This window comes from Garra rufa, chromosome 1 (genome assembly GCF_049309525.1).
Source record: "Garra rufa chromosome 1, GarRuf1.0, whole genome shotgun sequence".
Taxonomy (NCBI): domain Eukaryota; kingdom Metazoa; phylum Chordata; class Actinopteri; order Cypriniformes; family Cyprinidae; genus Garra; species Garra rufa.
In genome coordinates, this window is record NC_133361.1 from 105,194,238 (window position 1) to 105,220,427 (window position 26,190).

The 26,190-nt window shown below is 41.5% G+C and overlaps 44 non-coding genes across 44 annotated transcripts; all 44 read left to right on the plus strand.

Annotated features, from left to right (window-relative positions):
* Positions 1 to 38: 38 nt before the first annotated feature.
* On the plus strand, positions 39 to 157 carry LOC141310690 (5S ribosomal RNA). Its single transcript, XR_012348174.1, has one exon. It is a non-coding gene; the product is annotated as a 5S ribosomal RNA (ribosomal RNA).
* Positions 158 to 241: 84 nt separating this feature from the next.
* LOC141301164 (5S ribosomal RNA) lies at positions 242 to 360 on the plus strand. The gene has a single exon (XR_012342120.1). It is a non-coding gene; the product is annotated as a 5S ribosomal RNA (ribosomal RNA).
* A 753-nt stretch (positions 361 to 1,113) lies between these two features.
* LOC141301168 (5S ribosomal RNA) lies at positions 1,114 to 1,232 on the plus strand. The gene has a single exon (XR_012342121.1). It is a non-coding gene; the product is annotated as a 5S ribosomal RNA (ribosomal RNA).
* Positions 1,233 to 1,985: 753 nt separating this feature from the next.
* Positions 1,986 to 2,104, plus strand: LOC141318011 (5S ribosomal RNA). The gene has a single exon (XR_012352353.1). It is a non-coding gene; the product is annotated as a 5S ribosomal RNA (ribosomal RNA).
* Positions 2,105 to 2,188: 84 nt separating this feature from the next.
* LOC141301175 (5S ribosomal RNA) lies at positions 2,189 to 2,307 on the plus strand. The gene has a single exon (XR_012342124.1). It is a non-coding gene; the product is annotated as a 5S ribosomal RNA (ribosomal RNA).
* Positions 2,308 to 3,060: 753 nt separating this feature from the next.
* On the plus strand, positions 3,061 to 3,179 carry LOC141301182 (5S ribosomal RNA). The gene has a single exon (XR_012342128.1). It is a non-coding gene; the product is annotated as a 5S ribosomal RNA (ribosomal RNA).
* Positions 3,180 to 3,263: 84 nt separating this feature from the next.
* On the plus strand, positions 3,264 to 3,382 carry LOC141317654 (5S ribosomal RNA). The gene has a single exon (XR_012352019.1). It is a non-coding gene; the product is annotated as a 5S ribosomal RNA (ribosomal RNA).
* An 84-nt stretch (positions 3,383 to 3,466) lies between these two features.
* LOC141318427 (5S ribosomal RNA) lies at positions 3,467 to 3,585 on the plus strand. Its single transcript, XR_012352745.1, has one exon. It is a non-coding gene; the product is annotated as a 5S ribosomal RNA (ribosomal RNA).
* Positions 3,586 to 4,338: 753 nt separating this feature from the next.
* Positions 4,339 to 4,457, plus strand: LOC141310701 (5S ribosomal RNA). Its single transcript, XR_012348185.1, has one exon. It is a non-coding gene; the product is annotated as a 5S ribosomal RNA (ribosomal RNA).
* An 84-nt stretch (positions 4,458 to 4,541) lies between these two features.
* Positions 4,542 to 4,660, plus strand: LOC141301188 (5S ribosomal RNA). Its single transcript, XR_012342129.1, has one exon. It is a non-coding gene; the product is annotated as a 5S ribosomal RNA (ribosomal RNA).
* A 753-nt stretch (positions 4,661 to 5,413) lies between these two features.
* Positions 5,414 to 5,532, plus strand: LOC141301194 (5S ribosomal RNA). The gene has a single exon (XR_012342130.1). It is a non-coding gene; the product is annotated as a 5S ribosomal RNA (ribosomal RNA).
* A 753-nt stretch (positions 5,533 to 6,285) lies between these two features.
* Positions 6,286 to 6,404, plus strand: LOC141318012 (5S ribosomal RNA). Its single transcript, XR_012352354.1, has one exon. It is a non-coding gene; the product is annotated as a 5S ribosomal RNA (ribosomal RNA).
* Positions 6,405 to 6,488: 84 nt separating this feature from the next.
* On the plus strand, positions 6,489 to 6,607 carry LOC141301201 (5S ribosomal RNA). The gene has a single exon (XR_012342132.1). It is a non-coding gene; the product is annotated as a 5S ribosomal RNA (ribosomal RNA).
* A 1,422-nt stretch (positions 6,608 to 8,029) lies between these two features.
* LOC141301208 (5S ribosomal RNA) lies at positions 8,030 to 8,148 on the plus strand. The gene has a single exon (XR_012342133.1). It is a non-coding gene; the product is annotated as a 5S ribosomal RNA (ribosomal RNA).
* A 753-nt stretch (positions 8,149 to 8,901) lies between these two features.
* Positions 8,902 to 9,020, plus strand: LOC141318120 (5S ribosomal RNA). Its single transcript, XR_012352455.1, has one exon. It is a non-coding gene; the product is annotated as a 5S ribosomal RNA (ribosomal RNA).
* Positions 9,021 to 9,104: 84 nt separating this feature from the next.
* On the plus strand, positions 9,105 to 9,223 carry LOC141301215 (5S ribosomal RNA). The gene has a single exon (XR_012342134.1). It is a non-coding gene; the product is annotated as a 5S ribosomal RNA (ribosomal RNA).
* A 753-nt stretch (positions 9,224 to 9,976) lies between these two features.
* On the plus strand, positions 9,977 to 10,095 carry LOC141301221 (5S ribosomal RNA). Its single transcript, XR_012342135.1, has one exon. It is a non-coding gene; the product is annotated as a 5S ribosomal RNA (ribosomal RNA).
* An 84-nt stretch (positions 10,096 to 10,179) lies between these two features.
* On the plus strand, positions 10,180 to 10,298 carry LOC141317655 (5S ribosomal RNA). The gene has a single exon (XR_012352020.1). It is a non-coding gene; the product is annotated as a 5S ribosomal RNA (ribosomal RNA).
* An 84-nt stretch (positions 10,299 to 10,382) lies between these two features.
* On the plus strand, positions 10,383 to 10,501 carry LOC141318428 (5S ribosomal RNA). Its single transcript, XR_012352746.1, has one exon. It is a non-coding gene; the product is annotated as a 5S ribosomal RNA (ribosomal RNA).
* A 1,422-nt stretch (positions 10,502 to 11,923) lies between these two features.
* On the plus strand, positions 11,924 to 12,042 carry LOC141301230 (5S ribosomal RNA). The gene has a single exon (XR_012342137.1). It is a non-coding gene; the product is annotated as a 5S ribosomal RNA (ribosomal RNA).
* A 753-nt stretch (positions 12,043 to 12,795) lies between these two features.
* LOC141318122 (5S ribosomal RNA) lies at positions 12,796 to 12,914 on the plus strand. The gene has a single exon (XR_012352456.1). It is a non-coding gene; the product is annotated as a 5S ribosomal RNA (ribosomal RNA).
* An 84-nt stretch (positions 12,915 to 12,998) lies between these two features.
* LOC141301237 (5S ribosomal RNA) lies at positions 12,999 to 13,117 on the plus strand. The gene has a single exon (XR_012342138.1). It is a non-coding gene; the product is annotated as a 5S ribosomal RNA (ribosomal RNA).
* A 753-nt stretch (positions 13,118 to 13,870) lies between these two features.
* On the plus strand, positions 13,871 to 13,989 carry LOC141317779 (5S ribosomal RNA). Its single transcript, XR_012352136.1, has one exon. It is a non-coding gene; the product is annotated as a 5S ribosomal RNA (ribosomal RNA).
* A 753-nt stretch (positions 13,990 to 14,742) lies between these two features.
* On the plus strand, positions 14,743 to 14,861 carry LOC141301240 (5S ribosomal RNA). Its single transcript, XR_012342141.1, has one exon. It is a non-coding gene; the product is annotated as a 5S ribosomal RNA (ribosomal RNA).
* An 84-nt stretch (positions 14,862 to 14,945) lies between these two features.
* LOC141317656 (5S ribosomal RNA) lies at positions 14,946 to 15,064 on the plus strand. The gene has a single exon (XR_012352021.1). It is a non-coding gene; the product is annotated as a 5S ribosomal RNA (ribosomal RNA).
* An 84-nt stretch (positions 15,065 to 15,148) lies between these two features.
* On the plus strand, positions 15,149 to 15,267 carry LOC141318430 (5S ribosomal RNA). The gene has a single exon (XR_012352748.1). It is a non-coding gene; the product is annotated as a 5S ribosomal RNA (ribosomal RNA).
* Positions 15,268 to 16,020: 753 nt separating this feature from the next.
* On the plus strand, positions 16,021 to 16,139 carry LOC141318013 (5S ribosomal RNA). Its single transcript, XR_012352355.1, has one exon. It is a non-coding gene; the product is annotated as a 5S ribosomal RNA (ribosomal RNA).
* Positions 16,140 to 16,223: 84 nt separating this feature from the next.
* On the plus strand, positions 16,224 to 16,342 carry LOC141301247 (5S ribosomal RNA). The gene has a single exon (XR_012342142.1). It is a non-coding gene; the product is annotated as a 5S ribosomal RNA (ribosomal RNA).
* A 753-nt stretch (positions 16,343 to 17,095) lies between these two features.
* On the plus strand, positions 17,096 to 17,214 carry LOC141301254 (5S ribosomal RNA). The gene has a single exon (XR_012342143.1). It is a non-coding gene; the product is annotated as a 5S ribosomal RNA (ribosomal RNA).
* An 84-nt stretch (positions 17,215 to 17,298) lies between these two features.
* Positions 17,299 to 17,417, plus strand: LOC141317657 (5S ribosomal RNA). The gene has a single exon (XR_012352022.1). It is a non-coding gene; the product is annotated as a 5S ribosomal RNA (ribosomal RNA).
* Positions 17,418 to 17,501: 84 nt separating this feature from the next.
* LOC141318431 (5S ribosomal RNA) lies at positions 17,502 to 17,620 on the plus strand. Its single transcript, XR_012352749.1, has one exon. It is a non-coding gene; the product is annotated as a 5S ribosomal RNA (ribosomal RNA).
* Positions 17,621 to 18,373: 753 nt separating this feature from the next.
* On the plus strand, positions 18,374 to 18,492 carry LOC141318014 (5S ribosomal RNA). Its single transcript, XR_012352356.1, has one exon. It is a non-coding gene; the product is annotated as a 5S ribosomal RNA (ribosomal RNA).
* An 84-nt stretch (positions 18,493 to 18,576) lies between these two features.
* Positions 18,577 to 18,695, plus strand: LOC141301260 (5S ribosomal RNA). The gene has a single exon (XR_012342145.1). It is a non-coding gene; the product is annotated as a 5S ribosomal RNA (ribosomal RNA).
* A 753-nt stretch (positions 18,696 to 19,448) lies between these two features.
* LOC141301268 (5S ribosomal RNA) lies at positions 19,449 to 19,567 on the plus strand. The gene has a single exon (XR_012342147.1). It is a non-coding gene; the product is annotated as a 5S ribosomal RNA (ribosomal RNA).
* Positions 19,568 to 19,651: 84 nt separating this feature from the next.
* Positions 19,652 to 19,770, plus strand: LOC141317658 (5S ribosomal RNA). The gene has a single exon (XR_012352023.1). It is a non-coding gene; the product is annotated as a 5S ribosomal RNA (ribosomal RNA).
* Positions 19,771 to 19,854: 84 nt separating this feature from the next.
* On the plus strand, positions 19,855 to 19,973 carry LOC141318432 (5S ribosomal RNA). The gene has a single exon (XR_012352750.1). It is a non-coding gene; the product is annotated as a 5S ribosomal RNA (ribosomal RNA).
* A 753-nt stretch (positions 19,974 to 20,726) lies between these two features.
* LOC141310712 (5S ribosomal RNA) lies at positions 20,727 to 20,845 on the plus strand. The gene has a single exon (XR_012348196.1). It is a non-coding gene; the product is annotated as a 5S ribosomal RNA (ribosomal RNA).
* Positions 20,846 to 20,929: 84 nt separating this feature from the next.
* LOC141301275 (5S ribosomal RNA) lies at positions 20,930 to 21,048 on the plus strand. The gene has a single exon (XR_012342149.1). It is a non-coding gene; the product is annotated as a 5S ribosomal RNA (ribosomal RNA).
* A 753-nt stretch (positions 21,049 to 21,801) lies between these two features.
* LOC141301282 (5S ribosomal RNA) lies at positions 21,802 to 21,920 on the plus strand. The gene has a single exon (XR_012342151.1). It is a non-coding gene; the product is annotated as a 5S ribosomal RNA (ribosomal RNA).
* A 753-nt stretch (positions 21,921 to 22,673) lies between these two features.
* Positions 22,674 to 22,792, plus strand: LOC141318015 (5S ribosomal RNA). Its single transcript, XR_012352357.1, has one exon. It is a non-coding gene; the product is annotated as a 5S ribosomal RNA (ribosomal RNA).
* An 84-nt stretch (positions 22,793 to 22,876) lies between these two features.
* Positions 22,877 to 22,995, plus strand: LOC141301289 (5S ribosomal RNA). The gene has a single exon (XR_012342152.1). It is a non-coding gene; the product is annotated as a 5S ribosomal RNA (ribosomal RNA).
* Positions 22,996 to 24,417: 1,422 nt separating this feature from the next.
* LOC141301304 (5S ribosomal RNA) lies at positions 24,418 to 24,536 on the plus strand. The gene has a single exon (XR_012342154.1). It is a non-coding gene; the product is annotated as a 5S ribosomal RNA (ribosomal RNA).
* A 753-nt stretch (positions 24,537 to 25,289) lies between these two features.
* Positions 25,290 to 25,408, plus strand: LOC141318123 (5S ribosomal RNA). Its single transcript, XR_012352457.1, has one exon. It is a non-coding gene; the product is annotated as a 5S ribosomal RNA (ribosomal RNA).
* Positions 25,409 to 25,492: 84 nt separating this feature from the next.
* Positions 25,493 to 25,611, plus strand: LOC141301312 (5S ribosomal RNA). Its single transcript, XR_012342155.1, has one exon. It is a non-coding gene; the product is annotated as a 5S ribosomal RNA (ribosomal RNA).
* Positions 25,612 to 26,190: the final 579 nt, after the last annotated feature.

The following is a 26,190-nucleotide window of genomic DNA, read 5'->3' on the forward strand; positions in this document are numbered from 1 at the left end:
GCTGATCTTTAAATGGCCCACTTTTTGGAGCAGCCCTCGCTTACGGCCATACCGCGCTGAGAGCGCCCGATCTCGTCTGATCTCGGAAGCTAAACAGCGTCGGGCCTGTTTAGTACTTGGATGGGAGACCGCCTGGGAATACCAGGTGCTGTAAGCTTTTGTCTTTTCTTCACTATTTATATAATATGCTGGCTTTTACGGAGGCTGATCTTTAAATAGCCCACTTTTTGGAGCAGCCCTGGCTTACGGCCATACCGCGCTGAGAGCGCCCGATCTCGTCTGATCTCGGAAGCTAAGCAGCGTCGGGCCTGCTTAGTACTTGGATGGGAGACCGCCTGGGAATACCAGGTGCTGTAAGCTTTTGTCTTTTCTTCACTATTTATATAATATGCTGGCTTTTAGAAAGACGTGTTTTACCGCTCTATTTATTACAATCATTTAAATGTATTATAGAGTTTTAAGTGTTTTACATGTTTTTTAGGCCATTTTATTACTCTTAACATTTTAAGTGAGTGTGTGTCTTTAAAAAATGGATGGTTGGCCTGCCATGTGACTAGACACATGACAGGAAGCAGGAAGTACAACTGTATAAGAGAGCAGCATGACAAACAAAGGACAGTCACCAAACTGTTGGATTGAGGAGTTGCTAATTTTAGAGCTCACCTTTCCATTCACCACCTGCAAACTTTGGATTACACTTTCTGTGGATTGTATATATACCGGTGGACACTCACATTGGACTTATCAACACACTGGGATTCTTGGACTGTTTTTAGGGTATGGACAAATGAACTGTATTCTTTTAACAGCGTTTACCTCATTTTATCGTGTTGTTTTAAAGTCTTTTATGTGAACCTTGTAAATAAACCAAATCTATTTAAACCAATCTTCTTTTATGTCTCATTCTTTTAACCACTAGTCATCTCTCACAGTTAAATCTGACCCCATTTTAGTCTTGTAACTCGGCCGATAAGGCCGATTGTTACACTTGGATGGGAGACCGCCTGGGAATACCAGGTGCTGTAAGCTTTTGCCTTTTCTTCACTATTTATATAATATGCTGGCTTTTACGGAGGCTGATCTTTAAATAGCCCACTTTTTGGAGCAGCCCTCGCTTACGGCCATACCGCGCTGAGAGCGCCCGATCTCGTCTGATCTCGGAAGCTAAGCAGCGTCGGGCCTGCTTAGTACTTGGATGGGAGACCGCCTGGGAATACCAGGTGCTGTAAGCTTTTGCCTTTTCTTCACTATTTATATAATATGCTGGCTTTTAGAAAGACGTGTTTTACCGCTCTATTTATTACAATCATTTAAATGTATTATAGAGTTTTAAGTGTTTTACATGTTTTTTAGGCCATTTTATTACTCTTAACATTTTAAGTGAGTGTGTGTCTTTAAAAAATGGATGGTTGGCCTGCCATGTGACTAGACACATGACAGAAAGCAGGAAGTACAACTGTATAAGAGAGCAGCATGACAAACAAAGGACAGTCACCAAACTGTTGGATTGAGGAGTTGCTAATTTTAGAGCTCACCTTTCCATTCACCACCTGCAAACTTTGGATTACACTTTCTGTGGATTGTATATACACCGGTGGACACTCACATTGGACTTATCAACACACTGGGATTCTTGGACTGTTTTTAGGGTATGGACAAATGAACTGTATTCTTTTAACAGCGTTTACCTCGTTTTATCGTGTTGTTTTAAAGTCTTTTATGTGAACCTTGTAAATAAACCAAATCTATTTAAACCAATCTTCTTTTATGTCTCATTCTTTTAACCACTAGTCATCTCTCACAGTTAAATCTGACCCCATTTTAGTCTTGTAACTCGGCCGATAAGGCCGATTGTTACACTTGGATGGGAGACCGCCTGGGAATACCAGGTGCTGTAAGCTTTTGCCTTTTCTTCACTATTTATATAATATGCTGGCTTTTACGGAGGCTGATCTTTAAATGGCCCACTTTTTGGAGCAACCCTCGCTTACCGCCATACCGCGCTGAGAGCGCCCGATCTCGTCTGATCTCGGAAGCTAAGCAGCGTCGGGCCTGTTTAGTACTTGGATGGGAGACCGCCTGGGAATACCAGGTGCTGTAAGCTTTTGCCTTTTCTTCACTATTTATATAATATGCTGGCTTTTACGGAGGCTGATCTTTAAATAGCCCACTTTTTGGAGCAGCCCTGGCTTACGGCCATACCGCGCTGAGAGCGCCCGATCTCGTCTGATCTCGGAAGCTAAGCAGCGTCGGGCCTGCTTAGTACTTGGATGGGAGACCGCCTGGGAATACCAGGTGCTGTAAGCTTTTGCCTTTTCTTCACTACTTATTTAAAATGCTGGCTTTTAGAAAGACGTGTTTTACCGCTCTATTTATTACAATCATTTAAATGTATTATAGAGTTTTAAGTGTTTTACATGTTTTTTAGGCCATTTTATTACTCTTAACATTTTAAGTGAGTGTGTGTCTTTAAAAAATGGATGGTTGGCCTGCCATGTGACTAGACACATGATAGGAAGCAGGAAGTACAACTGTATAAGAGAGCAGCATGACAAACAAAGGACAGTCACCAAACTGTTGGATTGAGGAGTTGCTAATTTTAGAGCTCACCTTTCCATTCACCACCTGCAAACTTTGGATTACACTTTCTGTGGATTGTATATACACCGGTGGAAACTCACATTGGACTTATCAACACACTGGGATTCTTGGACTGTTTTTAGGGTATGGACAAATAAACTGTATTCTTTTAACAGCGTTTACCTCATTTTATCGTGTTGTTTTAAAGTCTTTTATGTGAACCTTGTAAATAAACCAAATCTATTTAAACCAATCTTCTTTTATGTCTCATTCTTTTAACCACTAGTCATCTCTCACAGTTAAATCTGACCCCATTTTAGTCTTGTAACTCGGCCGATAAGGCCGATTGTTACACTTGGATGGGAGACCGCCTGGGAATACCAGGTGCTGTAAGCTTTTGCCTTTTCTTCACTATTTATATAATATGCTGGCTTTTACGGAGGCTGATCTTTAAATAGCCCACTTTTTGGAGCAACCCTGGCTTACGGCCATACCGCGCTGAGAGCGCCCGATCTCGTCTGATCTCGGAAGCTAAGCAGCGTCGGGCCTGCTTAGTACTTGGATGGGAGACCGCCTGGGAATACCAGGTGCTGTAAGCTTTTGCCTTTTCTTCACTATTTATATAATATGCTGGCTTTTACGGAGGCTGATCTTTAAATGGCCCACTTTTTGGAGCAGCCCTCGCTTACGGCCATACTGCGCTGAGAGCGCCCGATCTCGTCTGATCTCGGAAGCTAAGCAGCGTCGGGCCTGCTTAGTACTTGGATGGGAGACCGCCTGGGAATACCAGGTGCTGTAAGCTTTTGCCTTTTCTTCACTATTTATATAATATGCTGGCTTTTACGGAGGCTGATCTTTAAATAGCCCACTTTTTGGAGCAGCCCTCGCTTACGGCCATACTGCGCTGAGAGCGCCCGATCTCGTCTGATCTCGGAAGCTAAGCAGCGACGGGCCTGCTTAGTACTTGGATGGGAGACCGCCTGGGAATACCAGGTGCTGTAAGCTTTTGCCTTTTCTTCACTATTTATATAATATGCTGGCTTTTAGAAAGACGTGTTTTACCGCTCTATTTATTACAATCATTTAAATGTATTATAGAGTTTTAAGTGTTTTACATGTTTTTTAGGCCATTTTATTACTCTTAACATTTTAAGTGAGTGTGTGTCTTTAAAAAATGGATGGTTGGCCTGCCATGTGACTAGACACATGACAGAAAGCAGGAAGTACAACTGTATAAGAGAGCAGCATGACAAACAAAGGACAGTCACCAAACTGTTGGATTGAGGAGTTGCTAATTTTAGAGCTCACCTTTCCATTCACCACCTACAAACTTTGGATTACACTTTCTGTGGATTGTATATACACCGGTGGACACTCACATTGGACTTATCAACACACTGGGATTCTTGGACTGTTTTTAGGGTATGGACAAATGAACTGTATTCTTTTAACAGCGTTTACCTCGTTTTATCGTGTTGTTTTAAAGTCTTTTATGTGAACCTTGTAAATAAACCAAATCTATTTAAACCAATCTTCTTTTATGTCTCATTCTTTTAACCACTAGTCATCTCTCACAGTTAAATCTGACCCCATTTAAGTCTTGTAACTCGGCTGATAAGGCCGATTGTTACACTTGGATGGGAGACCGCCTGGGAATACCAGGTGCTGTAAGCTTTTGCCTTTTCTTCACTATTTATATAATATGCTGGCTTTTACGGAGGCTGATCTTTAAATGGCCCACTTTTTGGAGCAGCCCTCGCTTACGGCCATACCGCGCTGAGAGCGCCCGATCTCGTCTGATCTCGGAAGCTAAACAGCGTCGGGCCTGTTTAGTACTTGGATGGGAGACCGCCTGGGAATACCAGGTGCTGTAAGCTTTTGTCTTTTCTTCACTATTTATATAATATGCTGGCTTTTACGGAGGCTGATCTTTAAATAGCCCACTTTTTGGAGCAGCCCTGGCTTACGGCCATACCGCGCTGAGAGCGCCCGATCTCGTCTGATCTCGGAAGCTAAGCAGCGTCGGGCCTGCTTAGTACTTGGATGGGAGACCGCCTGGGAATACCAGGTGCTGTAAGCTTTTGTCTTTTCTTCACTATTTATATAATATGCTGGCTTTTAGAAAGACGTGTTTTACCGCTCTATTTATTACAATCATTTAAATGTATTATAGAGTTTTAAGTGTTTTACATGTTTTTTAGGCCATTTTATTACTCTTAACATTTTAAGTGAGTGTGTGTCTTTAAAAAATGGATGGTTGGCCTGCCATGTGACTAGACACATGACAGGAAGCAGGAAGTACAACTGTATAAGAGAGCAGCATGACAAACAAAGGACAGTCACCAAACTGTTGGATTGAGGAGTTGCTAATTTTAGAGCTCACCTTTCCATTCACCACCTGCAAACTTTGGATTACACTTTCTGTGGATTGTATATACACCGGTGGACACTCACATTGGACTTATCAACACACTGGGATTCTTGGACTGTTTTTAGGGTATGGACAAATGAACTGTATTCTTTTAACAGCGTTTACCTCATTTTATCGTGTTGTTTTAAAGTCTTTTATGTGAACCTTGTAAATAAACCAAATCTATTTAAACCAATCTTCTTTTATGTCTCATTCTTTTAACCACTAGTCATCTCTCACAGTTAAATCTGACCCCATTTTAGTCTTGTAACTCGGCCGATAAGGCCGATTGTTACACTTGGATGGGAGACCGCCTGGGAATACCAGGTGCTGTAAGCTTTTGCCTTTTCTTCACTATTTATATAATATGCTGGCTTTTACGGAGGCTGATCTTTAAATAGCCCACTTTTTGGAGCAGCCCTCGCTTACGGCCATACCGCGCTGAGAGCGCCCGATCTCGTCTGATCTCGGAAGCTAAGCAGCGTCGGGCCTGCTTAGTACTTGGATGGGAGACCGCCTGGGAATACCAGGTGCTGTAAGCTTTTGCCTTTTCTTCACTATTTATATAATATGCTGGCTTTTAGAAAGACGTGTTTTACCGCTCTATTTATTACAATCATTTAAATGTATTATAGAGTTTTAAGTGTTTTACATGTTTTTTAGGCCATTTTATTACTCTTAACATTTTAAGTGAGTGTGTGTCTTTAAAAAATGGATGGTTGGCCTGCCATGTGACTAGACACATGACAGAAAGCAGGAAGTACAACTGTATAAGAGAGCAGCATGACAAACAAAGGACAGTCACCAAACTGTTGGATTGAGGAGTTGCTAATTTTAGAGCTCACCTTTCCATTCACCACCTGCAAACTTTGGATTACACTTTCTGTGGATTGTATATACACCGGTGGACACTCACATTGGACTTATCAACACACTGGGATTCTTGGACTGTTTTTAGGGTATGGACAAATGAACTGTATTCTTTTAACAGCGTTTACCTCGTTTTATCGTGTTGTTTTAAAGTCTTTTATGTGAACCTTGTAAATAAACCAAATCTATTTAAACCAATCTTCTTTTATGTCTCATTCTTTTAACCACTAGTCATCTCTCACAGTTAAATCTGACCCCATTTTAGTCTTGTAACTCGGCCGATAAGGCCGATTGTTACACTTGGATGGGAGACCGCCTGGGAATACCAGGTGCTGTAAGCTTTTGCCTTTTCTTCACTATTTATATAATATGCTGGCTTTTACGGAGGCTGATCTTTAAATGGCCCACTTTTTGGAGCAACCCTCGCTTACCGCCATACCGCGCTGAGAGCGCCCGATCTCGTCTGATCTCGGAAGCTAAGCAGCGTCGGGCCTGTTTAGTACTTGGATGGGAGACCGCCTGGGAATACCAGGTGCTGTAAGCTTTTGCCTTTTCTTCACTATTTATATAATATGCTGGCTTTTACGGAGGCTGATCTTTAAATAGCCCACTTTTTGGAGCAGCCCTGGCTTACGGCCATACCGCGCTGAGAGCGCCCGATCTCGTCTGATCTCGGAAGCTAAGCAGCGTCGGGCCTGCTTAGTACTTGGATGGGAGACCGCCTGGGAATACCAGGTGCTGTAAGCTTTTGCCTTTTCTTCACTACTTATTTAAAATGCTGGCTTTTAGAAAGACGTGTTTTACCGCTCTATTTATTACAATCATTTAAATGTATTATAGAGTTTTAAGTGTTTTACATGTTTTTTAGGCCATTTTATTACTCTTAACATTTTAAGTGAGTGTGTGTCTTTAAAAAATGGATGGTTGGCCTGCCATGTGACTAGACACATGATAGGAAGCAGGAAGTACAACTGTATAAGAGAGCAGCATGACAAACAAAGGACAGTCACCAAACTGTTGGATTGAGGAGTTGCTAATTTTAGAGCTCACCTTTCCATTCACCACCTGCAAACTTTGGATTACACTTTCTGTGGATTGTATATACACCGGTGGAAACTCACATTGGACTTATCAACACACTGGGATTCTTGGACTGTTTTTAGGGTATGGACAAATAAACTGTATTCTTTTAACAGCGTTTACCTCATTTTATCGTGTTGTTTTAAAGTCTTTTATGTGAACCTTGTAAATAAACCAAATCTATTTAAACCAATCTTCTTTTATGTCTCATTCTTTTAACCACTAGTCATCTCTCACAGTTAAATCTGACCCCATTTTAGTCTTGTAACTCGGCCGATAAGGCCGATTGTTACACTTGGATGGGAGACCGCCTGGGAATACCAGGTGCTGTAAGCTTTTGCCTTTTCTTCACTATTTATATAATATGCTGGCTTTTAGAAAGACGTGTTTTACCGCTCTATTTATTACAATCATTTAAATGTATTATAGAGTTTTAAGTGTTTTACATGTTTTTTAGGCCATTTTATTACTCTTAACATTTTAAGTGAGTGTGTGTCTTTAAAAAATGGATGGTTGGCCTGCCATGTGACTAGACACATGACAGGAAGCAGGAAGTACAACTGTATAAGAGAGCAGCATGACAAACAAAGGACAGTCACCAAACTGTTGGATTGAGGAGTTGCTAATTTTAGAGCTCACCTTTCCATTCACCACCTGCAAACTTTGGATTACACTTTCTGTGGATTGTATATACACCGGTGGAAACTCACATTGGACTTATCAACACACTGGGATTCTTGGACTGTTTTTAGGGTATGGACAAATGAACTGTATTCTTTTAACAGCGTTTACCTCATTTTATCGTGTTGTTTTAAAGTCTTTTATGTGAACCTTGTAAATAAACCAAATCTATTTAAACCAATCTTCTTTTATGTCTCATTCTTTTAACCACTAGTCATCTCTCACAGTTAAATCTGACCCCATTTTAGTCTTGTAACTCGGCCGATAAGGCCGATTGTTACACTTGGATGGGAGACCGCCTGGGAATACCAGGTGCTGTAAGCTTTTGCCTTTTCTTCACTATTTATATAATATGCTGGCTTTTACGGAGGCTGATCTTTAAATAGCCCACTTTTTGGAGCAGCCCTCGCTTACGGCCATACCGCGCTGAGAGCGCCCGATCTCGTCTGATCTCGGAAGCTAAGCAGCGTCGGGCCTGCTTAGTACTTGGATGGGAGACCGCCTGGGAATACCAGGTGCTGTAAGCTTTTGCCTTTTCTTCACTATTTATATAATATGCTGGCTTTTAGAAAGACGTGTTTTACCGCTCTATTTATTACAATCATTTAAATGTATTATAGAGTTTTAAGTGTTTTACATGTTTTTTAGGCCATTTTATTACTCTTAACATTTTAAGTGAGTGTGTGTCTTTAAAAAATGGATGGTTGGCCTGCCATGTGACTAGACACATGACAGAAAGCAGGAAGTACAACTGTATAAGAGAGCAGCATGACAAACAAAGGAGAGTAACCAAACTGTTGGATTGAGGAGTTGCTAATTTTAGAGCTCACCTTTCCATTCACCACCTGCAAACTTTGGATTACACTTTCTGTGGATTGTATATACACCGGTGGACACTCACATTGGACTTATCAACACACTGGGATTCTTGGACTGTTTTTAGGGTATGGACAAATGAACTGTATTCTTTTAACAGCGTTTACCTCGTTTTATCGTGTTGTTTTAAAGTCTTTTATGTGAACCTTGTAAATAAACCAAATCTATTTAAACCAATCTTCTTTTATGTCTCATTCTTTTAACCACTAGTCATCTCTCACAGTTAAATCTGACCCCATTTTAGTCTTGTAACTCGGCCGATAAGGCCGATTGTTACACTTGGATGGGAGACCGCCTGGGAATACCAGGTGCTGTAAGCTTTTGCCTTTTCTTCACTATTTATATAATATGCTGGCTTTTACGGAGGCTGATCTTTAAATGGCCCACTTTTTGGAGCAACCCTCGCTTACGGCCATACGGCGCTGAGAGCGCCCGATCTCGTCTGATCTCGGAAGCTAAGCAGCGTCGGGCCTGTTTAGTACTTGGATGGGAGACCGCCTGGGAATACCAGGTGCTGTAAGCTTTTGCCTTTTCTTCACTATTTATATAATATGCTGGCTTTTACGGAGGCTGATCTTTAAATAGCCCACTTTTTGGAGCAGCCCTGGCTTACGGCCATACCGCGCTGAGAGCGCCCGATCTCGTCTGATCTCGGAAGCTAAGCAGCGTCGGGCCTGCTTAGTACTTGGATGGGAGACCGCCTGGGAATACCAGGTGCTGTAAGCTTTTGCCTTTTCTTCACTACTTATTTAAAATGCTGGCTTTTAGAAAGACGTGTTTTACCGCTCTATTTATTACAATCATTTAAATGTATTATAGAGTTTTAAGTGTTTTACATGTTTTTTAGGCCATTTTATTACTCTTAACATTTTAAGTGAGTGTGTGTCTTTAAAAAATGGATGGTTGGCCTGCCATGTGACTAGACACATGATAGGAAGCAGGAAGTACAACTGTATAAGAGAGCAGCATGACAAACAAAGGACAGTCACCAAACTGTTGGATTGAGGAGTTGCTAATTTTAGAGCTCACCTTTCCATTCACCACCTGCAAACTTTGGATTACACTTTCTGTGGATTGTATATACACCGGTGGAAACTCACATTGGACTTATCAACACACTGGGATTCTTGGACTGTTTTTAGGGTATGGACAAATAAACTGTATTCTTTTAACAGCGTTTACCTCATTTTATCGTGTTGTTTTAAAGTCTTTTATGTGAACCTTGTAAATAAACCAAATCTATTTAAACCAATCTTCTTTTATGTCTCATTCTTTTAACCACTAGTCATCTCTCACAGTTAAATCTGACCCCATTTTAGTCTTGTAACTCGGCCGATAAGGCCGATTGTTACACTTGGATGGGAGACCGCCTGGGAATACCAGGTGCTGTAAGCTTTTGCCTTTTCTTCACTATTTATATAATATGCTGGCTTTTACGGAGGCTGATCTTTAAATAGCCCACTTTTTGGAGCAGCCCTGGCTTACGGCCATACCGCGCTGAGAGCGCCCGATCTCGTCTGATCTCGGAAGCTAAGCAGCGTCGGGCCTGCTTAGTACTTGGATGGGAGACCGCCTGGGAATACCAGGTGCTGTAAGCTTTTGCCTTTTCTTCACTATTTATATAATATGCTGGCTTTTACGGAGGCTGATCTTTAAATGGCCCACTTTTTGGAGCAGCCCTCGCTTACGGCCATACTGCGCTGAGAGCGCCCGATCTCGTCTGATCTCGGAAGCTAAGCAGCGTCGGGCCTGCTTAGTACTTGGATGGGAGACCGCCTGGGAATACCAGGTGCTGTAAGCTTTTGCCTTTTCTTCACTATTTATATAATATGCTGGCTTTTACGGAGGCTGATCTTTAAATAGCCCACTTTTTGGAGCAGCCCTCGCTTACGGCCATACTGCGCTGAGAGCGCCCGATCTCGTCTGATCTCGGAAGCTAAGCAGCGACGGGCCTGCTTAGTACTTGGATGGGAGACCGCCTGGGAATACCAGGTGCTGTAAGCTTTTGCCTTTTCTTCACTATTTATATAATATGCTGGCTTTTAGAAAGACGTGTTTTACCGCTCTATTTATTACAATCATTTAAATGTATTATAGAGTTTTAAGTGTTTTACATGTTTTTTAGGCCATTTTATTACTCTTAACATTTTAAGTGAGTGTGTGTCTTTAAAAAATGGATGGTTGGCCTGCCATGTGACTAGACACATGACAGAAAGCAGGAAGTACAACTGTATAAGAGAGCAGCATGACAAACAAAGGACAGTCACCAAACTGTTGGATTGAGGAGTTGCTAATTTTAGAGCTCACCTTTCCATTCACCACCTACAAACTTTGGATTACACTTTCTGTGGATTGTATATACACCGGTGGACACTCACATTGGACTTATCAACACACTGGGATTCTTGGACTGTTTTTAGGGTATGGACAAATGAACTGTATTCTTTTAACAGCGTTTACCTCGTTTTATCGTGTTGTTTTAAAGTCTTTTATGTGAACCTTGTAAATAAACCAAATCTATTTAAACCAATCTTCTTTTATGTCTCATTCTTTTAACCACTAGTCATCTCTCACAGTTAAATCTGACCCCATTTAAGTCTTGTAACTCGGCTGATAAGGCCGATTGTTACACTTGGATGGGAGACCGCCTGGGAATACCAGGTGCTGTAAGCTTTTGCCTTTTCTTCACTATTTATATAATATGCTGGCTTTTAGAAAGACGTGTTTTACCGCTCTATTTATTACAATCATTTAAATGTATTATAGAGTTTTAAGTGTTTTACATGTTTTTTAGGCCATTTTATTACTCTTAACATTTTAAGTGAGTGTGTGTCTTTAAAAAATGGATGGTTGGCCTGCCATGTGACTAGACACATGACAGGAAGCAGGAAGTACAACTGTATAAGAGAGCAGCATGACAAACAAAGGACAGTCACCAAACTGTTGGATTGAGGAGTTGCTAATTTTAGAGCTCACCTTTCCATTCACCACCTGCAAACTTTGGATTACACTTTCTGTGGATTGTATATACACCGGTGGAAACTCACATTGGACTTATCAACACACTGGGATTCTTGGACTGTTTTTAGGGTATGGACAAATGAACTGTATTCTTTTAACAGCGTTTACCTCATTTTATCGTGTTGTTTTAAAGTCTTTTATGTGAACCTTGTAAATAAACCAAATCTATTTAAACCAATCTTCTTTTATGTCTCATTCTTTTAACCACTAGTCATCTCTCACAGTTAAATCTGACCCCATTTTAGTCTTGTAACTCGGCCGATAAGGCCGATTGTTACACTTGGATGGGAGACCGCCTGGGAATACCAGGTGCTGTAAGCTTTTGCCTTTTCTTCACTATTTATATAATATGCTGGCTTTTACGGAGGCTGATCTTTAAATAGCCCACTTTTTGGAGCAGCCCTCGCTTACGGCCATACCGCGCTGAGAGCGCCCGATCTCGTCTGATCTCGGAAGCTAAGCAGCGTCGGGCCTGCTTAGTACTTGGATGGGAGACCGCCTGGGAATACCAGGTGCTGTAAGCTTTTGCCTTTTCTTCACTATTTATATAATATGCTGGCTTTTAGAAAGACGTGTTTTACCGCTCTATTTATTACAATCATTTAAATGTATTATAGAGTTTTAAGTGTTTTACATGTTTTTTAGGCCATTTTATTACTCTTAACATTTTAAGTGAGTGTGTGTCTTTAAAAAATGGATGGTTGGCCTGCCATGTGACTAGACACATGACAGAAAGCAGGAAGTACAACTGTATAAGAGAGCAGCATGACAAACAAAGGAGAGTAACCAAACTGTTGGATTGAGGAGTTGCTAATTTTAGAGCTCACCTTTCCATTCACCACCTGCAAACTTTGGATTACACTTTCTGTGGATTGTATATACACCGGTGGACACTCACATTGGACTTATCAACACACTGGGATTCTTGGACTGTTTTTAGGGTATGGACAAATGAACTGTATTCTTTTAACAGCGTTTACCTCGTTTTATCGTGTTGTTTTAAAGTCTTTTATGTGAACCTTGTAAATAAACCAAATCTATTTAAACCAATCTTCTTTTATGTCTCATTCTTTTAACCACTAGTCATCTCTCACAGTTAAATCTGACCCCATTTTAGTCTTGTAACTCGGCCGATAAGGCCGATTGTTACACTTGGATGGGAGACCGCCTGGGAATACCAGGTGCTGTAAGCTTTTGCCTTTTCTTCACTATTTATATAATATGCTGGCTTTTACGGAGGCTGATCTTTAAATGGCCCACTTTTTGGAGCAACCCTCGCTTACGGCCATACGGCGCTGAGAGCGCCCGATCTCGTCTGATCTCGGAAGCTAAGCAGCGTCGGGCCTGTTTAGTACTTGGATGGGAGACCGCCTGGGAATACCAGGTGCTGTAAGCTTTTGCCTTTTCTTCACTATTTATATAATATGCTGGCTTTTACGGAGGCTGATCTTTAAATAGCCCACTTTTTGGAGCAGCCCTGGCTTACGGCCATACCGCGCTGAGAGCGCCCGATCTCGTCTGATCTCGGAAGCTAAGCAGCGTCGGGCCTGCTTAGTACTTGGATGGGAGACCGCCTGGGAATACCAGGTGCTGTAAGCTTTTGCCTTTTCTTCACTACTTATTTAAAATGCTGGCTTTTAGAAAGACGTGTTTTACCGCTCTATTTATTACAATCATTTAAATGTATTATAGAGTTTTAAGTGTTTTACATGTTTTTTAGGCCATTTTATTACTCTTAACATTTTAAGTGAGTGTGTGTCTTTAAAAAATGGATGGTTGGCCTGCCATGTGACTAGACACATGATAGGAAGCAGGAAGTACAACTGTATAAGAGAGCAGCATGACAAACAAAGGACAGTCACCAAACTGTTGGATTGAGGAGTTGCTAATTTTAGAGCTCACCTTTCCATTCACCACCTGCAAACTTTGGATTACACTTTCTGTGGATTGTATATACACCGGTGGACACTCACATTGGACTTATCAACACACTGGGATTCTTGGACTGTTTTTAGGGTATGGACAAATGAACTGTATTCTTTTAACAGCGTTTACCTCGTTTTATCGTGTTGTTTTAAAGTCTTTTATGTGAACCTTGTAAATAAACCAAATCTATTTAAACCAATCTTCTTTTATGTCTCATTCTTTTAACCACTAGTCATCTCTCACAGTTAAATCTGACCCCATTTTAGTCTTGTAACTCGGCTGATAAGGCCGATTGTTACACTTGGATGGGAGACCGCCTGGGAATACCAGGTGCTGTAAGCTTTTGCCTTTTCTTCACTATTTATATAATATGCTGGCTTTTACGGAGGCTGATCTTTAAATAGCCCACTTTTTGGAGCAGCCCTCGCTTACGGCCATACCGTGCTGAGAGCGCCCGATCTCGTCTGATCTCGGAAGCTAAGCAGCGTCGGGCCTGCTTAGTACTTGGGTGGGAGACCGCCTGGGAATACCAGGTGCTGTAAGCTTTTGCCTTTTCTTCACTATTTATATAATATGCTGGCTTTTAGAAAGACGTGTTTTACCGCTCTATTTATTACAATCATTTAAATGTATTATAGAGTTTTAAGTGTTTTACATGTTTTTTAGGCCCTTTTATTACTCTTAACATTTTAAGTGAGTGTGTGTCTTTAAAAAATGGATGGTTGGCCTGCCATGTGACTAGACACATGACAGGAAGCAGGAAGTACAACTGTATAAGAGAGCAGCATGACAAACAAAGGACAGTCACCAAACTGTTGGATTGAGGAGTTGCTAATTTTAGAGCTCACCTTTCCATTCACCACCTGCAAACTTTGGATTACACTTTCTGTGGATTGTATATACACCGGTGGACACTCACATTGGACTTATCAACACACTGGGATTCTTGGACTGTTTTTAGGGTATGGACAAATGAACTGTATTCTTTTAACAGCGTTTACCTCGTTTTATCGTGTTGTTTTAAAGTCTTTTATGTGAACCTTGTAAATAAACCAAATCTATTTAAACCAATCTTCTTTTATGTCTCATTCTTTTAACCACTAGTCATCTCTCACAGTTAAATCTGACCCCATTTTAGTCTTGTAACTCGGCCGATAAGGCCGATTGTTACACTTGGATGGGAGACCGCCTGGGAATACCAGGTGCTGTAAGCTTTTGCCTTTTCTTCACTATTTATATAATATGCTGGCTTTTACGGAGGCTGATCTTTAAATAGCCCACTTTTTGGAGCAGCCCTCGCTTACGGCCATACCGCGCTGAGAGCGCCCGATCTCGTCTGATCTCGGAAGCTAAGCAGCGTCGGGCCTGCTTAGTACTTGGATGGGAGACCGCCTGGGAATACCAGGTGCTGTAAGCTTTTGCCTTTTCTTCACTATTTATATAATATGCTGGCTTTTACGGAGGCTGATCTTTAAATGGCCCACTTTTTGGAGCAGCCCTCGCTTACGGCCATACTGCGCTGAGAGCGCCCGATCTCGTCTGATCTCGGAAGCTAAGCAGCGTCGGGCCTGCTTAGTACTTGGATGGGAGACCGCCTGGGAATACCAGGTGCTGTAAGCTTTTGCCTTTTCTTCACTATTTATATAATATGCTGGCTTTTACGGAGGCTGATCTTTAAATAGCCCACTTTTTGGAGCAGCCCTCGCTTACGGCCATACTGCGCTGAGAGCGCCCGATCTCGTCTGATCTCGGAAGCTAAGCAGCGACGGGCCTGCTTAGTACTTGGATGGGAGACCGCCTGGGAATACCAGGTGCTGTAAGCTTTTGCCTTTTCTTCACTATTTATATAATATGCTGGCTTTTAGAAAGACGTGTTTTACCGCTCTATTTATTACAATCATTTAAATGTATTATAGAGTTTTAAGTGTTTTACATGTTTTTTAGGCCATTTTATTACTCTTAACATTTTAAGTGAGTGTGTGTCTTTAAAAAATGGATGGTTGGCCTGCCATGTGACTAGACACATGACAGAAAGCAGGAAGTACAACTGTATAAGAGAGCAGCATGACAAACAAAGGACAGTCACCAAACTGTTGGATTGAGGAGTTGCTAATTTTAGAGCTCACCTTTCCATTCACCACCTACAAACTTTGGATTACACTTTCTGTGGATTGTATATACACCGGTGGACACTCACATTGGACTTATCAACACACTGGGATTCTTGGACTGTTTTTAGGGTATGGACAAATGAACTGTATTCTTTTAACAGCGTTTACCTCGTTTTATCGTGTTGTTTTAAAGTCTTTTATGTGAACCTTGTAAATAAACCAAATCTATTTAAACCAATCTTCTTTTATGTCTCATTCTTTTAACCACTAGTCATCTCTCACAGTTAAATCTGACCCCATTTTAGTCTTGTAACTCGGCCGATAAGGCCGATTGTTACACTTGGATGGGAGACCGCCTGGGAATACCAGGTGCTGTAAGCTTTTGCCTTTTCTTCACTATTTATATAATATGCTGGCTTTTACGGAGGCTGATCTTTAAATGGCCCACTTTTTGGAGCAACCCTCGCTTACCGCCATACCGCGCTGAGAGCGCCCGATCTCGTCTGATCTCGGAAGCTAAGCAGCGTCGGGCCTGTTTAGTACTTGGATGGGAGACCGCCTGGGAATACCAGGTGCTGTAAGCTTTTGCCTTTTCTTCACTATTTATATAATATGCTGGCTTTTACGGAGGCTGATCTTTAAATAGCCCACTTTTTGGAGCAGCCCTGGCTTACGGCCATACCGCGCTGAGAGCGCCCGATCTCGTCTGATCTCGGAAGCTAAGCAGCGTCGGGCCTGCTTAGTACTTGGATGGGAGACCGCCTGGGAATACCAGGTGCTGTAAGCTTTTGCCTTTTCTTCACTACTTATTTAAAATGCTGGCTTTTAGAAAGACGTGTTTTACCGCTCTATTTATTACAATCATTTAAATGTATTATAGAGTTTTAAGTGTTTTACATGTTTTTTAGGCCCTTTTATTACTCTTAACATTTTAAGTGAGTGTGTGTCTTTAAAAAATGGATGGTTGGCCTGCCATGTGACTAGACACATGACAGGAAGCAGGAAGTACAACTGTATAAGAGAGCAGCATGACAAACAAAGGACAGTCACCAAACTGTTGGATTGAGGAGTTGCTAATTTTAGAGCTCACCTTTCCATTCACCACCTGCAAACTTTGGATTACACTTTCTGTGGATTGTATATACACCGGTGGACACTCACATTGGACTTATCAACACACTGGGATTCTTGGACTGTTTTTAGGGTATGGACAAATGAACTGTATTCTTTTAACAGCGTTTACCTCGTTTTATCGTGTTGTTTTAAAGTCTTTTATGTGAACCTTGTAAATAAACCAAATCTATTTAAACCAATCTTCTTTTATGTCTCATTCTTTTAACCACTAGTCATCTCTCACAGTTAAATCTGACCCCATTTTAGTCTTGTAACTCGGCCGATAAGGCCGATTGTTACACTTGGATGGGAGACCGCCTGGGAATACCAGGTGCTGTAAGCTTTTGCCTTTTCTTCACTATTTATATAATATGCTGGCTTTTACGGAGGCTGATCTTTAAATAGCCCACTTTTTGGAGCAGCCCTCGCTTACGGCCATACCGCGCTGAGAGCGCCCGATCTCGTCTGATCTCGGAAGCTAAGCAGCGTCGGGCCTGCTTAGTACTTGGATGGGAGACCGCCTGGGAATACCAGGTGCTGTAAGCTTTTGCCTTTTCTTCACTATTTATATAATATGCTGGCTTTTACGGAGGCTGATCTTTAAATGGCCCACTTTTTGGAGCAGCCCTCGCTTACGGCCATACTGCGCTGAGAGCGCCCGATCTCGTCTGATCTCGGAAGCTAAGCAGCGTCGGGCCTGCTTAGTACTTGGATGGGAGACCGCCTGGGAATACCAGGTGCTGTAAGCTTTTGCCTTTTCTTCACTATTTATATAATATGCTGGCTTTTACGGAGGCTGATCTTTAAATAGCCCACTTTTTGGAGCAGCCCTCGCTTACGGCCATACTGCGCTGAGAGCGCCCGATCTCGTCTGATCTCGGAAGCTAAGCAGCGACGGGCCTGCTTAGTACTTGGATGGGAGACCGCCTGGGAATACCAGGTGCTGTAAGCTTTTGCCTTTTCTTCACTATTTATATAATATGCTGGCTTTTAGAAAGACGTGTTTTACCGCTCTATTTATTACAATCATTTAAATGTATTATAGAGTTTTAAGTGTTTTACATGTTTTTTAGGCCATTTTATTACTCTTAACATTTTAAGTGAGTGTGTGTCTTTAAAAAATGGATGGTTGGCCTGCCATGTGACTAGACACATGACAGAAAGCAGGAAGTACAACTGTATAAGAGAGCAGCATGACAAACAAAGGACAGTCACCAAACTGTTGGATTGAGGAGTTGCTAATTTTAGAGCTCACCTTTCCATTCACCACCTACAAACTTTGGATTACACTTTCTGTGGATTGTATATACACCGGTGGACACTCACATTGGACTTATCAACACACTGGGATTCTTGGACTGTTTTTAGGGTATGGACAAATGAACTGTATTCTTTTAACAGCGTTTACCTCGTTTTATCGTGTTGTTTTAAAGTCTTTTATGTGAACCTTGTAAATAAACCAAATCTATTTAAACCAATCTTCTTTTATGTCTCATTCTTTTAACCACTAGTCATCTCTCACAGTTAAATCTGACCCCATTTTAGTCTTGTAACTCGGCCGATAAGGCCGATTGTTACACTTGGATGGGAGACCGCCTGGGAATACCAGGTGCTGTAAGCTTTTGCCTTTTCTTCACTATTTATATAATATGCTGGCTTTTACGGAGGCTGATCTTTAAATGGCCCACTTTTTGGAGCAACCCTCGCTTACCGCCATACCGCGCTGAGAGCGCCCGATCTCGTCTGATCTCGGAAGCTAAGCAGCGTCGGGCCTGTTTAGTACTTGGATGGGAGACCGCCTGGGAATACCAGGTGCTGTAAGCTTTTGCCTTTTCTTCACTATTTATATAATATGCTGGCTTTTACGGAGGCTGATCTTTAAATAGCCCACTTTTTGGAGCAGCCCTGGCTTACGGCCATACCGCGCTGAGAGCGCCCGATCTCGTCTGATCTCGGAAGCTAAGCAGCGTCGGGCCTGCTTAGTACTTGGATGGGAGACCGCCTGGGAATACCAGGTGCTGTAAGCTTTTGCCTTTTCTTCACTACTTATTTAAAATGCTGGCTTTTAGAAAGACGTGTTTTACCGCTCTATTTATTACAATCATTTAAATGTATTATAGAGTTTTAAGTGTTTTACATGTTTTTTAGGCCATTTTATTACTCTTAACATTTTAAGTGAGTGTGTGTCTTTAAAAAATGGATGGTTGGCCTGCCATGTGACTAGACACATGATAGGAAGCAGGAAGTACAACTGTATAAGAGAGCAGCATGACAAACAAAGGACAGTCACCAAACTGTTGGATTGAGGAGTTGCTAATTTTAGAGCTCACCTTTCCATTCACCACCTGCAAACTTTGGATTACACTTTCTGTGGATTGTATATACACCGGTGGAAACTCACATTGGACTTATCAACACACTGGGATTCTTGGACTGTTTTTAGGGTATGGACAAATAAACTGTATTCTTTTAACAACGTTTACCTCATTTTATCGTGTTGTTTTAAAGTCTTTTATGTGAACCTTGTAAATAAACCAAATCTATTTAAACCAATCTTCTTTTATGTCTCATTCTTTTAACCACTAGTCATCTCTCACAGTTAAATCTGACCCCATTTTAGTCTTGTAACTCGGCCGATAAGGCCGATTGTTACACTTGGATGGGAGACCGCCTGGGAATACCAGGTGCTGTAAGCTTTTGCCTTTTCTTCACTATTTATATAATATGCTGGCTTTTACGGAGGCTGATCTTTAAATAGCCCACTTTTTGGAGCAGCCCTGGCTTACGGCCATACCGCGCTGAGAGCGCCCGATCTCGTCTGATCTCGGAAGCTAAGCAGCGTCGGGCCTGCTTAGTACTTGGATGGGAGACCGCCTGGGAATACCAGGTGCTGTAAGCTTTTGCCTTTTCTTCACTATTTATATAATATGCTGGCTTTTACGGAGGCTGATCTTTAAATGGCCCACTTTTTGGAGCAGCCCTCGCTTACGGCCATACTGCGCTGAGAGCGCCCGATCTCGTCTGATCTCGGAAGCTAAGCAGCGTCGGGCCTGCTTAGTACTTGGATGGGAGACCGCCTGGGAATACCAGGTGCTGTAAGCTTTTGCCTTTTCTTCACTATTTATATAATATGCTGGCTTTTACGGAGGCTGATCTTTAAATAGCCCACTTTTTGGAGCAGCCCTCGCTTACGGCCATACTGCGCTGAGAGCGCCCGATCTCGTCTGATCTCGGAAGCTAAGCAGCGACGGGCCTGCTTAGTACTTGGATGGGAGACCGCCTGGGAATACCAGGTGCTGTAAGCTTTTGCCTTTTCTTCACTATTTATATAATATGCTGGCTTTTAGAAAGACGTGTTTTACCGCTCTATTTATTACAATCATTTAAATGTATTATAGAGTTTTAAGTGTTTTACATGTTTTTTAGGCCATTTTATTACTCTTAACATTTTAAGTGAGTGTGTGTCTTTAAAAAATGGATGGTTGGCCTGCCATGTGACTAGACACATGACAGAAAGCAGGAAGTACAACTGTATAAGAGAGCAGCATGACAAACAAAGGACAGTCACCAAACTGTTGGATTGAGGAGTTGCTAATTTTAGAGCTCACCTTTCCATTCACCACCTACAAACTTTGGATTACACTTTCTGTGGATTGTATATACACCGGTGGACACTCACATTGGACTTATCAACACACTGGGATTCTTGGACTGTTTTTAGGGTATGGACAAATGAACTGTATTCTTTTAACAGCGTTTACCTCGTTTTATCGTGTTGTTTTAAAGTCTTTTATGTGAACCTTGTAAATAAACCAAATCTATTTAAACCAATCTTCTTTTATGTCTCATTCTTTTAACCACTAGTCATCTCTCACAGTTAAATCTGACCCCATTTAAGTCTTGTAACTCGGCTGATAAGGCCGATTGTTACACTTGGATGGGAGACCGCCTGGGAATACCAGGTGCTGTAAGCTTTTGCCTTTTCTTCACTATTTATATAATATGCTGGCTTTTACGGAGGCTGATCTTTAAATGGCCCACTTTTTGGAGCAGCCCTCGCTTACGGCCATACCGCGCTGAGAGCGCCCGATCTCGTCTGATCTCGGAAGCTAAACAGCGTCGGGCCTGTTTAGTACTTGGATGGGAGACCGCCTGGGAATACCAGGTGCTGTAAGCTTTTGTCTTTTCTTCACTATTTATATAATATGCTGGCTTTTACGGAGGCTGATCTTTAAATAGCCCACTTTTTGGAGCAGCCCTGGCTTACGGCCATACCGCGCTGAGAGCGCCCGATCTCGTCTGATCTCGGAAGCTAAGCAGCGTCGGGCCTGCTTAGTACTTGGATGGGAGACCGCCTGGGAATACCAGGTGCTGTAAGCTTTTGTCTTTTCTTCACTATTTATATAATATGCTGGCTTTTAGAAAGACGTGTTTTACCGCTCTATTTATTACAATCATTTAAATGTATTATAGAGTTTTAAGTGTTTTACATGTTTTTTAGGCCATTTTATTACTCTTAACATTTTAAGTGAGTGTGTGTCTTTAAAAAATGGATGGTTGGCCTGCCATGTGACTAGACACATGACAGGAAGCAGGAAGTACAACTGTATAAGAGAGCAGCATGACAAACAAAGGACAGTCACCAAACTGTTGGATTGAGGAGTTGCTAATTTTAGAGCTCACCTTTCCATTCACCACCTGCAAACTTTGGATTACACTTTCTGTGGATTGTATATACACCGGTGGACACTCACATTGGACTTATCAACACACTGGGATTCTTGGACTGTTTTTAGGGTATGGACAAATGAACTGTATTCTTTTAACAGCGTTTACCTCATTTTATCGTGTTGTTTTAAAGTCTTTTATGTGAACCTTGTAAATAAACCAAATCTATTTAAACCAATCTTCTTTTATGTCTCATTCTTTTAACCACTAGTCATCTCTCACAGTTAAATCTGACCCCATTTTAGTCTTGTAACTCGGCCGATAAGGCCGATTGTTACACTTGGATGGGAGACCGCCTGGGAATACCAGGTGCTGTAAGCTTTTGCCTTTTCTTCACTATTTATATAATATGCTGGCTTTTACGGAGGCTGATCTTTAAATAGCCCACTTTTTGGAGCAGCCCTCGCTTACGGCCATACCGCGCTGAGAGCGCCCGATCTCGTCTGATCTCGGAAGCTAAGCAGCGTCGGGCCTGCTTAGTACTTGGATGGGAGACCGCCTGGGAATACCAGGTGCTGTAAGCTTTTGCCTTTTCTTCACTATTTATATAATATGCTGGCTTTTAGAAAGACGTGTTTTACCGCTCTATTTATTACAATCATTTAAATGTATTATAGAGTTTTAAGTGTTTTACATGTTTTTTAGGCCATTTTATTACTCTTAACATTTTAAGTGAGTGTGTGTCTTTAAAAAATGGATGGTTGGCCTGCCATGTGACTAGACACATGACAGAAAGCAGGAAGTACAACTGTATAAGAGAGCAGCATGACAAACAAAGGACAGTCACCAAACTGTTGGATTGAGGAGTTGCTAATTTTAGAGCTCACCTTTCCATTCACCACCTGCAAACTTTGGATTACACTTTCTGTGGATTGTATATACACCGGTGGACACTCACATTGGACTTATCAACACACTGGGATTCTTGGACTGTTTTTAGGGTATGGACAAATGAACTGTATTCTTTTAACAGCGTTTACCTCGTTTTATCGTGTTGTTTTAAAGTCTTTTATGTGAACCTTGTAAATAAACCAAATCTATTTAAACCAATCTTCTTTTATGTCTCATTCTTTTAACCACTAGTCATCTCTCACAGTTAAATCTGACCCCATTTTAGTCTTGTAACTCGGCCGATAAGGCCGATTGTTACACTTGGATGGGAGACCGCCTGGGAATACCAGGTGCTGTAAGCTTTTGCCTTTTCTTCACTATTTATATAATATGCTGGCTTTTACGGAGGCTGATCTTTAAATGGCCCACTTTTTGGAGCAACCCTCGCTTACCGCCATACCGCGCTGAGAGCGCCCGATCTCGTCTGATCTCGGAAGCTAAGCAGCGTCGGGCCTGTTTAGTACTTGGATGGGAGACCGCCTGGGAATACCAGGTGCTGTAAGCTTTTGCCTTTTCTTCACTATTTATATAATATGCTGGCTTTTACGGAGGCTGATCTTTAAATAGCCCACTTTTTGGAGCAGCCCTGGCTTACGGCCATACCGCGCTGAGAGCGCCCGATCTCGTCTGATCTCGGAAGCTAAGCAGCGTCGGGCCTGCTTAGTACTTGGATGGGAGACCGCCTGGGAATACCAGGTGCTGTAAGCTTTTGCCTTTTCTTCACTACTTATTTAAAATGCTGGCTTTTAGAAAGACGTGTTTTACCGCTCTATTTATTACAATCATTTAAATGTATTATAGAGTTTTAAGTGTTTTACATGTTTTTTAGGCCATTTTATTACTCTTAACATTTTAAGTGAGTGTGTGTCTTTAAAAAATGGATGGTTGGCCTGCCATGTGACTAGACACATGACAGGAAGCAGGAAGTACAACTGTATAAGAGAGCAGCATGACAAACAAAGGACAGTCACCAAACTGTTGGATTGAGGAGTTGCTAATTTTAGAGCTCACCTTTCCATTCACCACCTGCAAACTTTGGATTACACTTTCTGTGGATTGTATATACACCGGTGGACACTCACATTGGACTTATCAACACACTGGGATTCTTGGACTGTTTTTAGGGTATGGACAAATGAACTGTATTCTTTTAACAGCGTTTACCTCATTTTATCGTGTTGTTTTAAAGTCTTTTATGTGAACCTTGTAAATAAACCAAATCTATTTAAACCAATCTTCTTTTATGTCTCATTCTTTTAACCACTAGTCATCTCTCACAGTTAAATCTGACCCCATTTTAGTCTTGTAACTCGGCCGATAAGGCCGATTGTTACACTTGGATGGGAGACCGCCTGGGAATACCAGGTGCTGTAAGCTTTTGCCTTTTCTTCACTATTTATATAATATGCTGGCTTTTAGAAAGACGTGTTTTACCGCTCTATTTATTACAATCATTTAAATGTATTATAGAGTTTTAAGTGTTTTACATGTTTTTTAGGCCATTTTATTACTCTTAACATTTTAAGTGAGTGTGTGTCTTTAAAAAATGGATGGTTGGCCTGCCATGTGACTAGACACATGACAGGAAGCAGGAAGTACAACTGTATAAGAGAGCAGCATGACAAACAAAGGACAGTCACCAAACTGTTGGATTGAGGAGTTGCTAATTTTAGAGCTCACCTTTCCATTCACCACCTGCAAACTTTGGATTACACTTTCTGTGGATTGTATATACACCGGTGGAAACTCACATTGGACTTATCAACACACTGGGATTCTTGGACTGTTTTTAGGGTATGGACAAATGAACTGTATTCTTTTAACAGCGTTTACCTCATTTTATCGTGTTGTTTTAAAGTCTTTTATGTGAACCTTGTAAATAAACCAAATCTATTTAAACCAATCTTCTTTTATGTCTCATTCTTTTAACCACTAGTCATCTCTCACAGTTAAATCTGACCCCATTTTAGTCTTGTAACTCGGCCGATAAGGCCGATTGTTACACTTGGATGGGAGACCGCCTGGGAATACCAGGTGCTGTAAGCTTTTGCCTTTTCTTCACTATTTATATAATATGCTGGCTTTTACGGAGGCTGATCTTTAAATAGCCCACTTTTTGGAGCAGCCCTCGCTTACGGCCATACCGCGCTGAGAGCGCCCGATCTCGTCTGATCTCGGAAGCTAAGCAGCGTCGGGCCTGCTTAGTACTTGGATGGGAGACCGCCTGGGAATACCAGGTGCTGTAAGCTTTTGCCTTTTCTTCACTATTTATATAATATGCTGGCTTTTAGAAAGACGTGTTTTACCGCTCTATTTATTACAATCATTTAAATGTATTATAGAGTTTTAAGTGTTTTACATGTTTTTTAGGCCATTTTATTACTCTTAACATTTTAAGTGAGTGTGTGTCTTTAAAAAATGGATGGTTGGCCTGCCATGTGACTAGACACATGACAGAAAGCAGGAAGTACAACTGTATAAGAGAGCAGCATGACAAACAAAGGAGAGTAACCAAACTGTTGGATTGAGGAGTTGCTAATTTTAGAGCTCACCTTTCCATTCACCACCTGCAAACTTTGGATTACACTTTCTGTGGATTGTATATACACCGGTGGACACTCACATTGGACTTATCAACACACTGGGATTCTTGGACTGTTTTTAGGGTATGGACAAATGAACTGTATTCTTTTAACAGCGTTTACCTCGTTTTATCGTGTTGTTTTAAAGTCTTTTATGTGAACCTTGTAAATAAACCAAATCTATTTAAACCAATCTTCTTTTATGTCTCATTCTTTTAACCACTAGTCATCTCTCACAGTTAAATCTGACCCCATTTTAGTCTTGTAACTCGGCCGATAAGGCCGATTGTTACACTTGGATGGGAGACCGCCTGGGAATACCAGGTGCTGTAAGCTTTTGCCTTTTCTTCACTATTTATATAATATGCTGGCTTTTACGGAGGCTGATCTTTAAATGGCCCACTTTTTGGAGCAACCCTCGCTTACGGCCATACGGCGCTGAGAGCGCCCGATCTCGTCTGATCTCGGAAGCTAAGCAGCGTCGGGCCTGTTTAGTACTTGGATGGGAGACCGCCTGGGAATACCAGGTGCTGTAAGCTTTTGCCTTTTCTTCACTATTTATATAATATGCTGGCTTTTACGGAGGCTGATCTTTAAATAGCCCACTTTTTGGAGCAGCCCTGGCTTACGGCCATACCGCGCTGAGAGCGCCCGATCTCGTCTGATCTCGGAAGCTAAGCAGCGTCGGGCCTGCTTAGTACTTGGATGGGAGACCGCCTGGGAATACCAGGTGCTGTAAGCTTTTGCCTTTTCTTCACTACTTATTTAAAATGCTGGCTTTTAGAAAGACGTGTTTTACCGCTCTATTTATTACAATCATTTAAATGTATTATAGAGTTTTAAGTGTTTTACATGTTTTTTAGGCCATTTTATTACTCTTAACATTTTAAGTGAGTGTGTGTCTTTAAAAAATGGATGGTTGGCCTGCCATGTGACTAGACACATGATAGGAAGCAGGAAGTACAACTGTATAAGAGAGCAGCATGACAAACAAAGGACAGTCACCAAACTGTTGGATTGAGGAGTTGCTAATTTTAGAGCTCACCTTTCCATTCACCACCTGCAAACTTTGGATTACACTTTCTGTGGATTGTATATACACCGGTGGACACTCACATTGGACTTATCAACACACTGGGATTCTTGGACTGTTTTTAGGGTATGGACAAATGAACTGTATTCTTTTAACAGCGTTTACCTCGTTTTATCGTGTTGTTTTAAAGTCTTTTATGTGAACCTTGTAAATAAACCAAATCTATTTAAACCAATCTTCTTTTATGTCTCATTCTTTTAACCACTAGTCATCTCTCACAGTTAAATC